Raw genomic sequence first — 10,800 nt, forward strand, 5'->3', positions numbered from 1 at the left:
TTCATTAATTGACTTGCACTTGCAGCCTAAATTTTTTGCTAAAAATAGACGACTACCAGACGCTCGTCTCCTTCCATTATTTCTCTACACTTCTACAGGGTGAAATATCCTGGGGATCAAAAGAACATTCGATTGTGATAGGTGAAAAATGTAGGGAATTTCGTAAGCTTGTATACACGTTCTCCATAACCACAGAGGTGAAATTCTATAAGGATAAAGTCAGATGAACGTGGGGGCCAATAAACTAGTCCTAGTCGTACTCCCTCAACCTATCCTCATGATTCTCTTCTTGGTTTTTCTGCTGTTCATTTCTCTGTTCATCATAGAGAATGGATCAAACAAAAAAATGAACATATAAAATTTTATTTCATTATTTGTTGCTGGTGCAACGAGTGTAATCTCTTATACACATTTGGTTACACAAAAAATCATTCTGGTCCATGTTTTTCGAAAATGTATACAGTTGAGACGTAAAGATTGTAAAAAACTAACACATGTCCTCAATTTTCGTTTGCGTTTTTCATCCTTTACGCACATGCCCAAAGATCGATTGTTCGATAGAAAGATTACCTACTAGAGATTCACAAGTGATTGTGAAAGGTAATTTTCAGCAGTCCCAGCACATCACTTCTAGTTCTAATGACTTGAAATCTTTTCACTGGCGCAACCTGTAAAATGGGTTCTAGAAATACGTCACACTACAGAAACTGGACATTTGAAAGCACTTTTAGATAAAGTCCAAAAAAATAATCTAAATTAGTTTGGTATTTAACGTCAACAATAATCGATGATTAAGTAAATGAGACCAGTTAACTTTTTTCCGATGAACAACACACCTCCAAAGAAAAGTAATCAAATTGAAAGCAAAGATCATCGTTCTGCAGCTTCATAAACCTCCGTATGTGCGATTACAAAAAGACATACAACTCTTCCACAATTCATGACTCATGTCGCAAAAAGACTTACATATTGGTGATACTTAAATATTTAACATTCTAACATTCATAAAATGTTATTGATCCATTACTAGTTCAATTTCTCAATGACACATAAGAGATAGTGACAATAATAATCAAATCGAATGAAGCTAGTGAGTTTGTTGCATATTATTGATAGGATAATACTTGCAAAAAACTATAAAGCGCTAAATATCTACCATAACATAATGGATTATGAAAAATGCTAAAGTAAACAACGTCAAGAGAGGTCTCGGGGACTTCTACCTGCTCAATCGTTTACAATGCCTATTTTTTCAGAATTCCTGGTAAAGGTGATTTCTTCCTGTAAGAATTCCATGCACCTGCCAAGTGTCCTCTTAAAGCAACAAAAGAATGCAAAAGCATTTGTTTCAATTCGAAATGAAATGCCAATTCTCATCAAGTGTAAATAAAAATGTTTAAACCTTGATCCCACGCAAAATTCTGAAAGCATTCCCAAAATCGCGGTATTTTAAGAACAGCTCTTGTCAAAACAGGAGCACATTGCAAAAAATATCACGCAAGATCATTTTGGCATCCTCAGGCATCGAAAAATTTATCGTTTAACGTCAGTTTCGGTAACAGCCAACTGGATCGAATTGAATATAGAGGAATCCGTACGCAGAGACGGACGACGTGGGCCAGAGGGGGAGAAGGGGAGCCCCACAAGATTCATCACAGACAGAGTATGACGCCAGTGTCATAGTCTCATCGGCGCCAGGGAATAATTCGAGCGAAAAAAATGTCAACACTTATCTAGATAACCAATGAGATCTCCGTAAACAATTTGAACATATTGAGGGCATATATGACCAAAAAAAAAAATAAATATTTACTTACTTGTTCACTGTAGGAAGTTACTCCTACTCAAAATCACACCTTGCTCATGTTTACACCAGTGAATATCCATCCAAAGGGCACTCCATTATGTTGCTATTAAAAGCACATGTCAAAATATAGTAAAAAAATCCGTATGCACCTCTGACGAGTTCAAAAATCCACAAAACCTTCCAGAAATCACGATAATGCGTTGGCACTTGAGTTTCAATTGATGTTTTGGTTACTCACAAGGAAGGTATATCAAACTGTTTCACTTATCTGTATGGTTTTCTACAAAGTTTGAGATAAATCCAAAAGATACTGCGTGTAAATTACACACTAAAATGATATGGTTGCTCACACGGCGCCATGTTTACTTGTTTCGGAGCTCCATCTCTGTCTAGTAAACATTAGTGACAAAGAACATCACGGAGCCCTGTGTTCACCACTGCCAACTTCCCCATCTCTGTCTGATACGACTGATCCCCATAGCGACATCGCCCTCTCCCGTCCAGCTATTTGTATTCTGTTCCATACTCGGGAACTTTCAAACCTGTTCGTATTCCGTCTCTCTCTTCGGTTGGATTTACCTTAAAGGTCGACACCCACTGGAGATGCGCGACAAGTGTTCGATTTATGGAGGGAACAGGTATTTCCTCAGAAGAGAATAAAAATGAAGACGTTTCTCGATTCTTTTCGAATCTCTGTAAATGAAATTGATGATTTGTGCGTGTTGTTAAGGATGTATTCGAAATCAAATTAAAATCACTAGACTTCGAACAATATAACCGATAAAACAAAAATTTCGCGTGCTCATGAATTTTGTTTTCATTAGGACACTTCACCCTGGAAGTTTGTAATTATCTACCATTAGTTAACAGCAATTAACTTTAGATAAGGAACGTTAATTTATAAATTATTATTTTTCAAAGAATTTGAAACTAAATGAAACTCCCAGTTTTACAGTTCCTCACAAATAATGGATTTGAGTTGGTTTCATTGGTTTTAAAAAAAAAGTAAGGCTTTGGTCTGAAATTTCATCCATCTGCCATTTTATTTCATTTTTTAAATTTATTCTAGGTGTTTCGTTGTTTCCAATACCTCAGTTCAAACTGATTAATCATCTCCAATATTGAAATTCACCTGAAATCATCCTCTTGATTTTGGGTATATAATTGAAACTTTATAACAGATGAACACTTCGTTAGCGGAAATCGATAAATTACATTAGCGTTTTCATGATTCAGCATAAAGTTCTAAGAATTCGAATACGACAGATATATCCGATGATATGGATTCATGATATGGAAGTGGGCGACCACCTTAAGAGCTCATTGTTGCGTCAACCTTTCTCTTTCTACATATCTCACTCCTCTTTTGCACCAAACATTCGATAAAAGTACAAAGTCTATTTAAATAATCATGAAAACGTAAATCGGATAAAGTACGTAACGAACGATTCCAACCAATCGTAGACTGAAGTTTTCTCCGTCCTGCCAAGTTCAAGTCAGTAACATACTTTAAAGGTCGGTACATAGATCGAGCACAATACAGTTTTAGAATTAATGCGAATAGCATAAACGGTTCCGTTTGGACAGAAATTACCAAGAATTGGCGTTGGATTCGTAACATTATCTGTTATATCACGTTCTAAATATAGCGGGCTGTGAAATCATCATGGATTCTGTGGTGCGAGATTGTCATCTCGTGTAGGTAGTCAAGACGGGTTGACGGTGGAAGTGCGGATAGCCCCGGGCGAAGGCAGCTGTATCTCGATTCCCAGAATGAATTTACTGGAATCGCTCTCCTTTCTCTGTTTAGCATGGCGGAATTTCCTACAATTGCACTTCTTTGTCTACGCGCTACGTTGGCCTGCGTTCGGTGCGGAATCTCCTATGTTCCGTCTCTCTCGGGGACCGCCGCGCGTCCTTGTTTATGTAACAGGTTTTATAGCCCCGTCTCGCTCAGTAGGAATCTCCCCCGCGTCCTTGTTTAGCAAAGTCGGCGACTCTCGGTTAAGCGACGTTGCCGAAGTTTTCAGGACACGATTCTCGCGAATTATGGGATAACGATGTTATTTGTACGATGGAATTTAATTACGACTATTAGGAGTTCTCAAATCATTTCATGAGTAATTATTGGTATTTCTGGGATACATTGTTGATGTCATATTGGTGAAACAGCATTATCATTCGAATGACGACAGACTATTACATTTTTTGCGCGTTTGTTTTCGGCAAAGGAGAGTGCAAAATTCTATAGAGATCGATGAAACGAAAAAATTATAAATTTAAACAAGCACGCAAAAGCTCTTCATGTAATATCAGTGCTTCTCCAATTTTTATAAAACGATAATGATATAAGATAAATCTCAAATCAAAAACTTAATGAATTATTGTGATATTCCAACTATCAAAATAAAAATATAGATAATTCATTCACTATAAACAGATATTGAATTCAAATTAGACTGAATTCTCTTCCTCCCTTATTGTCTTCATTTGGAACTTCATTTTTCATTCCTTCTTCTCGTTTTTTAAATTTTATTTTCATTATAATGTACAAACTTTCATTTCTCCAAAATATTTCAGCTACAGACATGTTGTGACTCAGGCTAATGAACAAGTCACCGGAGTCACAACATATTCGGAAGTTTTTATTCATAGTGTACCAATAATTTCGTATACCTATATACTTATACGATTTTTGTATCCACAAAAATTTAAATAGAAACTGCAAAATGCAGTGAGTGGAGATTTGCGTTGTTTTAAGAAGAAAAAACAGAATAAAATAATAATTAATTTACATTATTTGTGTTCCAAAACTGTCATACGATTCGTTAATGGAAGAAGAAGTCTTATTACGATTAAACTCAATATGGGGTGGAATTTATTCGCTATAGCATTTTAAGATTTCAGAAAAGTTGTCATTGTCCAAAACCGTTTGTTTATTGTACCAAATCGTTTTTATGAAGCCTCAATTTTGTAGTTACCTAATTTGTTACTTTTTAAATGGATGCTTGGCTTTGTCGACTGACATAAAGATAAAATAATTAATAATATTTATCATTTAGAGGTGTGCAAAATGATTTTTTTTATGGTGATCTCATTTCGGCTCCATCATCAAATCATCAGACAAATCACACATCATGACATCATTATATTGTCATCCGATTTAGACGTTTATGCAGAACTTTAACTCAATCGTATGCCAGCCAGTGATTTAAATAAAAGTAGAAGATCTGTTCGCAAATTTTGAACGGACGCAGTCTCATCAAGATCCAGTTAAATAAAAGCTAGTAATGACACCTCGGGAACTGAAGCGGTTCAGATTTCAGAATACCTAGACATCCCCGTCAAATAATATCAGTTACGTTGGCCTCCACATCTACAAGATTTTCGCTTCTTGTTCGTCGAGCTGCTAGCCTCAATATCAAAAAAACTACCGGCAACTTAACTGAGTAATCATAGCTCGTTCATTCATTTGTTTCAACGGAATGCGGCGTTGCACGATCTACATTATTTCGGCGATATAGGGGAAGTCAAATAGTATACAACTAAAAAATCTGAATTTGATATTTTTTCATTTCTTGTGGTATGTCAGACTAAATTTTAGTTATAATTCGTCATGTTGTACGGGATCTGTTTTTTCTTTTCATTGATAAGGTGAAAGCATCAGAAAGTACCTATACTGCAAATTTCACATATTATTTCCTAAAAGGCATATACTTTAATAATTTTAGATTGGGCACAATGGCCCCCCTTAAAATCTACCATCTATCATCTATCTATCAAATCGAATAATCGAGACCGATAAGACTGAATCGAAAACATAAAGGGCCTTTATGAATGATTGTACCATCGCACTCATCGTAGTGGGCTATGCTATAAATTATTCTTTGTCTCTCCGTACTAACAAATATCATGGAATTTCGAAATTTGTCATTCCAATTATTGTATACAGAGTGAGTCGTGAGGAAAGCACCAAACTCTAGGTGAGTATTGTACAGGATGGGCAAAATTGGCGATACCTGAATTACAACTTTTTAACCCAACAATATGAAGAAAATTGAATGGCACATTACGTTCGTCTTTTTTGGAGAAACTAATAATGCCATCAACTGCATTTCTCTATCTCTTTTTGTTTTCGAGTTATAGGCCAAAATTGAAAATTGGGCGATTTCAACTTTGGTCATTATTTCCGTTTCTGTTTGTGCTAAGATGTCGAAATGAAAACATTATTGAGACACTTTTGTGATAGCAATCCAGTAGCGTACTATGATTTCTTCCAACTGGTTCATTTGCTGAGCTATAACATAAAGTTGTGTTTTTTCGCAGAAAAACGGTAAGATGAAAACGGTGAGATAAAACACATCTTTATGTTATAGCTCAGCAAATAAACAGAGAGATAATGACCAAAGTTGAAATTGCCCAAATTTCAATTTTGGCCTATAACTCTAGAACAATAGAGAAAGTATTGAATTTTTTTGTCATGTAACGTTCATGTGAATAGCGACATATGATAAATTTTTGAAATCAGCAAAAAAGCAAAAAAATTGCAGCAAGATGAAAGAACTTTCAACTATACTTTACATTTGAAAAATCAAAAATCCCTTTCGCATCTCAGAAATGACTGGATCAAAGAATTCAATATCATATTCGAATTCCCCATAAAAAAGTGCCTGTAGAATGTAACAACGGATTTCGAATATGAGTCCGAACAAGCCAGTTATTCAGCTTCATTGAAAATGACAATTTCTCAATTTTCGTTCATAACTCAAAATCTATGAACCTTAGGCTGAATCTGTTTTCAGATTTGGAATATTCAGGAAAAAAGAGTTCGAGAATGTGTCACAAATCTATACAAATTCAGAATATGCAAATATGGTTTTTGTTCACGACTTTCGTAATGGGAATGCTGTTGCTTATCAAGAAGTGGAATGTGTGCAGAGGTATTCTTGAACATTTGTTAAAACAGTGCTATAATTAAAACTATGTGTATGTGTTCAGAATTCATTCGAGAAGATTTTCGTTTAAAACTCTTCCCACATAATGAAGAGAAAAAAAAAAAAACAATTTTTCGTAAACAGTCAAGTTGCTTGGACGAACCGGCACCTTTTAGGCTTTTATGGCCAACGCAGACTAAATTATAATTCGGGTTATTACCTCCTCCTAAGAATTTTTTGTTACCTCATATTTTATGGTGTTTTTTATATTTGTGAAATGAAAAAATATTTTTTTTTGGAATGACCCCTCCCTAAGCCAATTTGCTGGAAACACCCTGCATGGAAGACGTTCAATATATTTTTTAAGTTCATGAAATTTCTTGAAACTTTCCCCATTATTGTTTATAGTTTGCCAGTTTTAAATACAAATAAACCGGTTGATAAGATTAAGCGCAGACTTAAATATATGCTCACCCTTACATTGAAATAAACATGGTGTGGTGGTGTAAGCATAACACATAACCTGAACCTTCAGAATTCCATAGTCTACTTAACGACAAATATCATCTTTCAACGTACGTTAATACAAATTAATGTGGAATGAAATCAATCGTACAATAATCCCAAAACTCGCCGTCACTGTGAAAAATAGTGTGTGAAATGCATTCGTCACCTGAATGATGATAAACACTTGCCAAATTTCGAAGTTTCAGCTTAACCCTTAATAACCTGAGTTTTTTTTTCAAAAAAATACTATTCTAATTGAATAAACATTCTTTATAGAGTGTACAAGACCAAAACAACTCAATTTCTGTTTGAAAATTGTTTGAGAAAAATGGTGTTACATATACGTAACGCTAATAGCTATAGTTACTGAGAAAAAAATAGATTTGCCGGTGAAATTTGCGTTACATATGTGTAACGCTAGGTTATTATGGGTTAATTAAATGCCAACAAGTTTTTGAATAATGGATTTTTGAATTTATAACGTCACAAATGTAAACTCTTAAAAAAGCACAATTTTTGCAACTTTCCCTTCACACCGGTTCTCTCCGCAGCTACATAACAGGTTGCTTTATAATTGCTGATCCTAAAGGGCGATAATCCTCTAATTATTTAAAAAATCTGTATATGAAAGTACAAGGCCTCATGTCCGCAACTGCTCAATTTATGAGATGCCGAAAGAGACAGATGTTGAAATTAAACCAAATAATATGATTTTCTTGCATTTTTTTCCTCAAGTTGCATTATTAGACCTCACTTATATGACCCTAGGGTGAAGCGAGTTCCCATTAATTTTATCCAGCAAATGGATATACATACGTACTTGTTGAAGACCTATCATTCAGTTGCGACTATCTGAGAGGCTGCACAGAAATCATTTTTGTTTTGTCCTCAATGCACCCAGAGTTACCATAAATATGCAGGATGTTTTCAAAGGTGAGGCTTTTCATTACAGAAGGTAGAAGTCATCAAAATAAGTCATTTTTCCAAAAATTGTCTATATAAAATATTCAAGATGACTGAGCTACCACCCCTGGAATTTCGACAAACCCTCTGTTCCGATATTCCTGAACAGTACTGTCAGTATTTCAGAAACGATGCCTATTGGCCCAGTGGTTCGAGTTCTATTGTTATTCGATTGCGGGCCAGTAAAACCAGCAATATCGGAACAGGCAATTGAAATTCAATGATATCTTGATATCATTGAATTTCAAATACGGGACTGTGGAAGGTAACTCGGTATAGGAAAAACGAAACAAAAATTAAAAATATGGATGGACAATGGTTCAGTACATCCGTGTCTATCTGATTAGTTGCATCAGGTATTGAAAAATTGTTGTATCGTAACATTTGGGGTGAAAACAGTGTGGAAAATTGAGGAAGTTTATTGAAAGTGCTTATGTTGACAGAGAGTGCTATTATTGTTACTCTATTTCACTCCATTTTTAAGACGATTGTTAGAGGGTTCGAATTTTGAGAAGATTGTGATGACTGATGACCATTGTAAAAAATCTGTAAATAGTTTCGAACTAATATTCTATTTTTTTACCGTTGTGTCCTAAGTCTTTTTCTATCAGTTGGTATCGAAATGTGCCATTTTATGAAATCGTTAATGTTACTAAACACTAAGGAAAATTCGGTAATTCCAAAGTTTCCATTTTCATTCCCATGTGAAAATTGAGCGGGCCAATAATATCCTAAACGAAACCATATGGTTAAGTCAGTCATCACGATATAAATTTTTACCTATTGCTATGCGATAATTTAGATGACAAATGATCTAGAATCTATTTCAGTTATTATTTTTTAAATTTTTTTCAACTTTGTCATTTTGAATGATAAATAATAAACTTACCTATTTTCTATCTGAAGTCACTCCATAATCATAACTCGAGAAGAAGCTGCCGAAAATAAGACGTCTAATATTCTATAACGCTTACCATTATCCTTCAATGTTCAATCATATTACCTCGGCGACTTTATAGACAAAGTGCTAACTGATGATCTGGGATCAACAGAATGAGAGGCTATGTACCCAATCCCTAGTGTAATCTTGGAGTGCAGAAGCCAATACCCAAGAAGACAATTGCGTTTTTGAAGTCATATGCTGTTACATACAAATCGCCACAGCGAAAGTCGGGTTTCTGCAACGCCATAGAGGTTGCAGGTCTAAAGCTATGGCGATAATAAAAATAGGACTCAAAAAACAACATTTCGATAGATAGAATGATATATCAAGTTTTAACTTCCATTCTCCGTCTATTCCGATATTCCTGAACAGTACTGTCAGTATTTCAGAGACGATGCCTATTGGCCCAGTCGTTCAAGTTCTATTGTTATTCGATTGCGGGCCAGTAAAACCAGCAATATCGGAACAGGCCTTCTATCCAACCTTCACCATCAGAGGAAGCAGCACTGTGAAGGAATAAAAAAAAAACATATTGACAACCTGGGACAAGAAAATCTATAATACCAAAAAATACGAGTAAATTGGACACAGCTGCACACAAGATGCAGGAGTTCATAATTTCAGCTTATCATAACAGTTGTAAACCCCATTTTCATAGACCGAATGATCAGAAAAAAGTATATGGATACCTGAGCTGAGTTGTGCCAGACAACGTAATTAGATCTGGCCTTGATTATGTCTCGGAAGTTGCAAATCGACCTTAAATGGGTATAAAGGACCTGTAAGAAAGTCCAAGCGTGAATTTTCGAGGCGACATAAAGCGTGCAACTAGAGCCAACCGGCTAAGCAGGACTCTCCTAGAGGCGCATTTTCCGGGCTTCATAGAGAAAAAACATGCAGGCTGAGCGTCAACGACATGCTTCACGGAAGGATCTGGATGTGTCTCGAATTTGCTGGGCTATCAACTTATTCCAGTACTACAAGGTGGCTGGTGAAGACGGCATTGTCTTAGCTTTACTTATTAAGTCACTGGACGTGTTGTCTTCCTCACTTCTTCATATACTACGACCTAGCTTAGCCCTGGGACACATACCGTTGCCCTGGAAAAAGATGCGGGTCGTTTTCATACCCACACAAGGTGAACCAAGGCATGCAACAGAGAACTACTTTCGTTCAAAAAGCCCCTCCTCATTCTTAGTTGAGACGCTGGAGGGATTGGTTAGAGCCTAGACCTATTACCACGTCTATGACTATGGTGAGAAAACACATCGCAGGGATGATGCTTTAATGGTGTGCCCACTGCACCCCTGCCAGCATGCATACCAGCTATGCAATTCAATAGATTCTACTCTTCACTCCGTTGCCAACTGTATTGAGGAGGGACTACATCCCAAAGAATACACTGGCTATATTTATTGATATGGAAGGCGCATTCAACCACACTGTGATGCAGGCTGCATTGTCCAAACATGGTGTTGAATAACTCTGGCTATGTGCGGGGTCTCTGCTTGGGGCTCTCAGCATCGTTGCTCGGCTGGGCGGCTTGACCATTGGGGATACACCAGGAAGGGGAGGCCCGCAAAGCGGGGTTTTATCACCCCTACTATGGAATTATGTCCTGACTGGGCGAGTTGGTAAGTGCTGAT

General features: G+C 36.3%; 1 protein-coding gene across 1 annotated transcript in view; it reads right to left on the reverse strand.

Moving 5' to 3' along the window:
• The window catches only part of LOC123308620, a 41,513-nt gene extending 39,261 nt beyond the window's left edge, over positions 1–2,252 (reverse strand). Inside the window, exon 1 of the mRNA XM_044891365.1 lies at positions 1,818–2,252. The gene's annotated coding sequence lies outside the window, so the exon portion shown is untranslated. The remainder of the gene's footprint in view (positions 1–1,817) is intronic.
• Between the last annotated feature and the right edge of the window lie 8,548 nt (positions 2,253–10,800).

Source organism: Coccinella septempunctata, chromosome 2 (genome assembly GCF_907165205.1).
Source record: "Coccinella septempunctata chromosome 2, icCocSept1.1, whole genome shotgun sequence".
Taxonomy (NCBI): Eukaryota; Metazoa; Arthropoda; class Insecta; order Coleoptera; family Coccinellidae; genus Coccinella; species Coccinella septempunctata.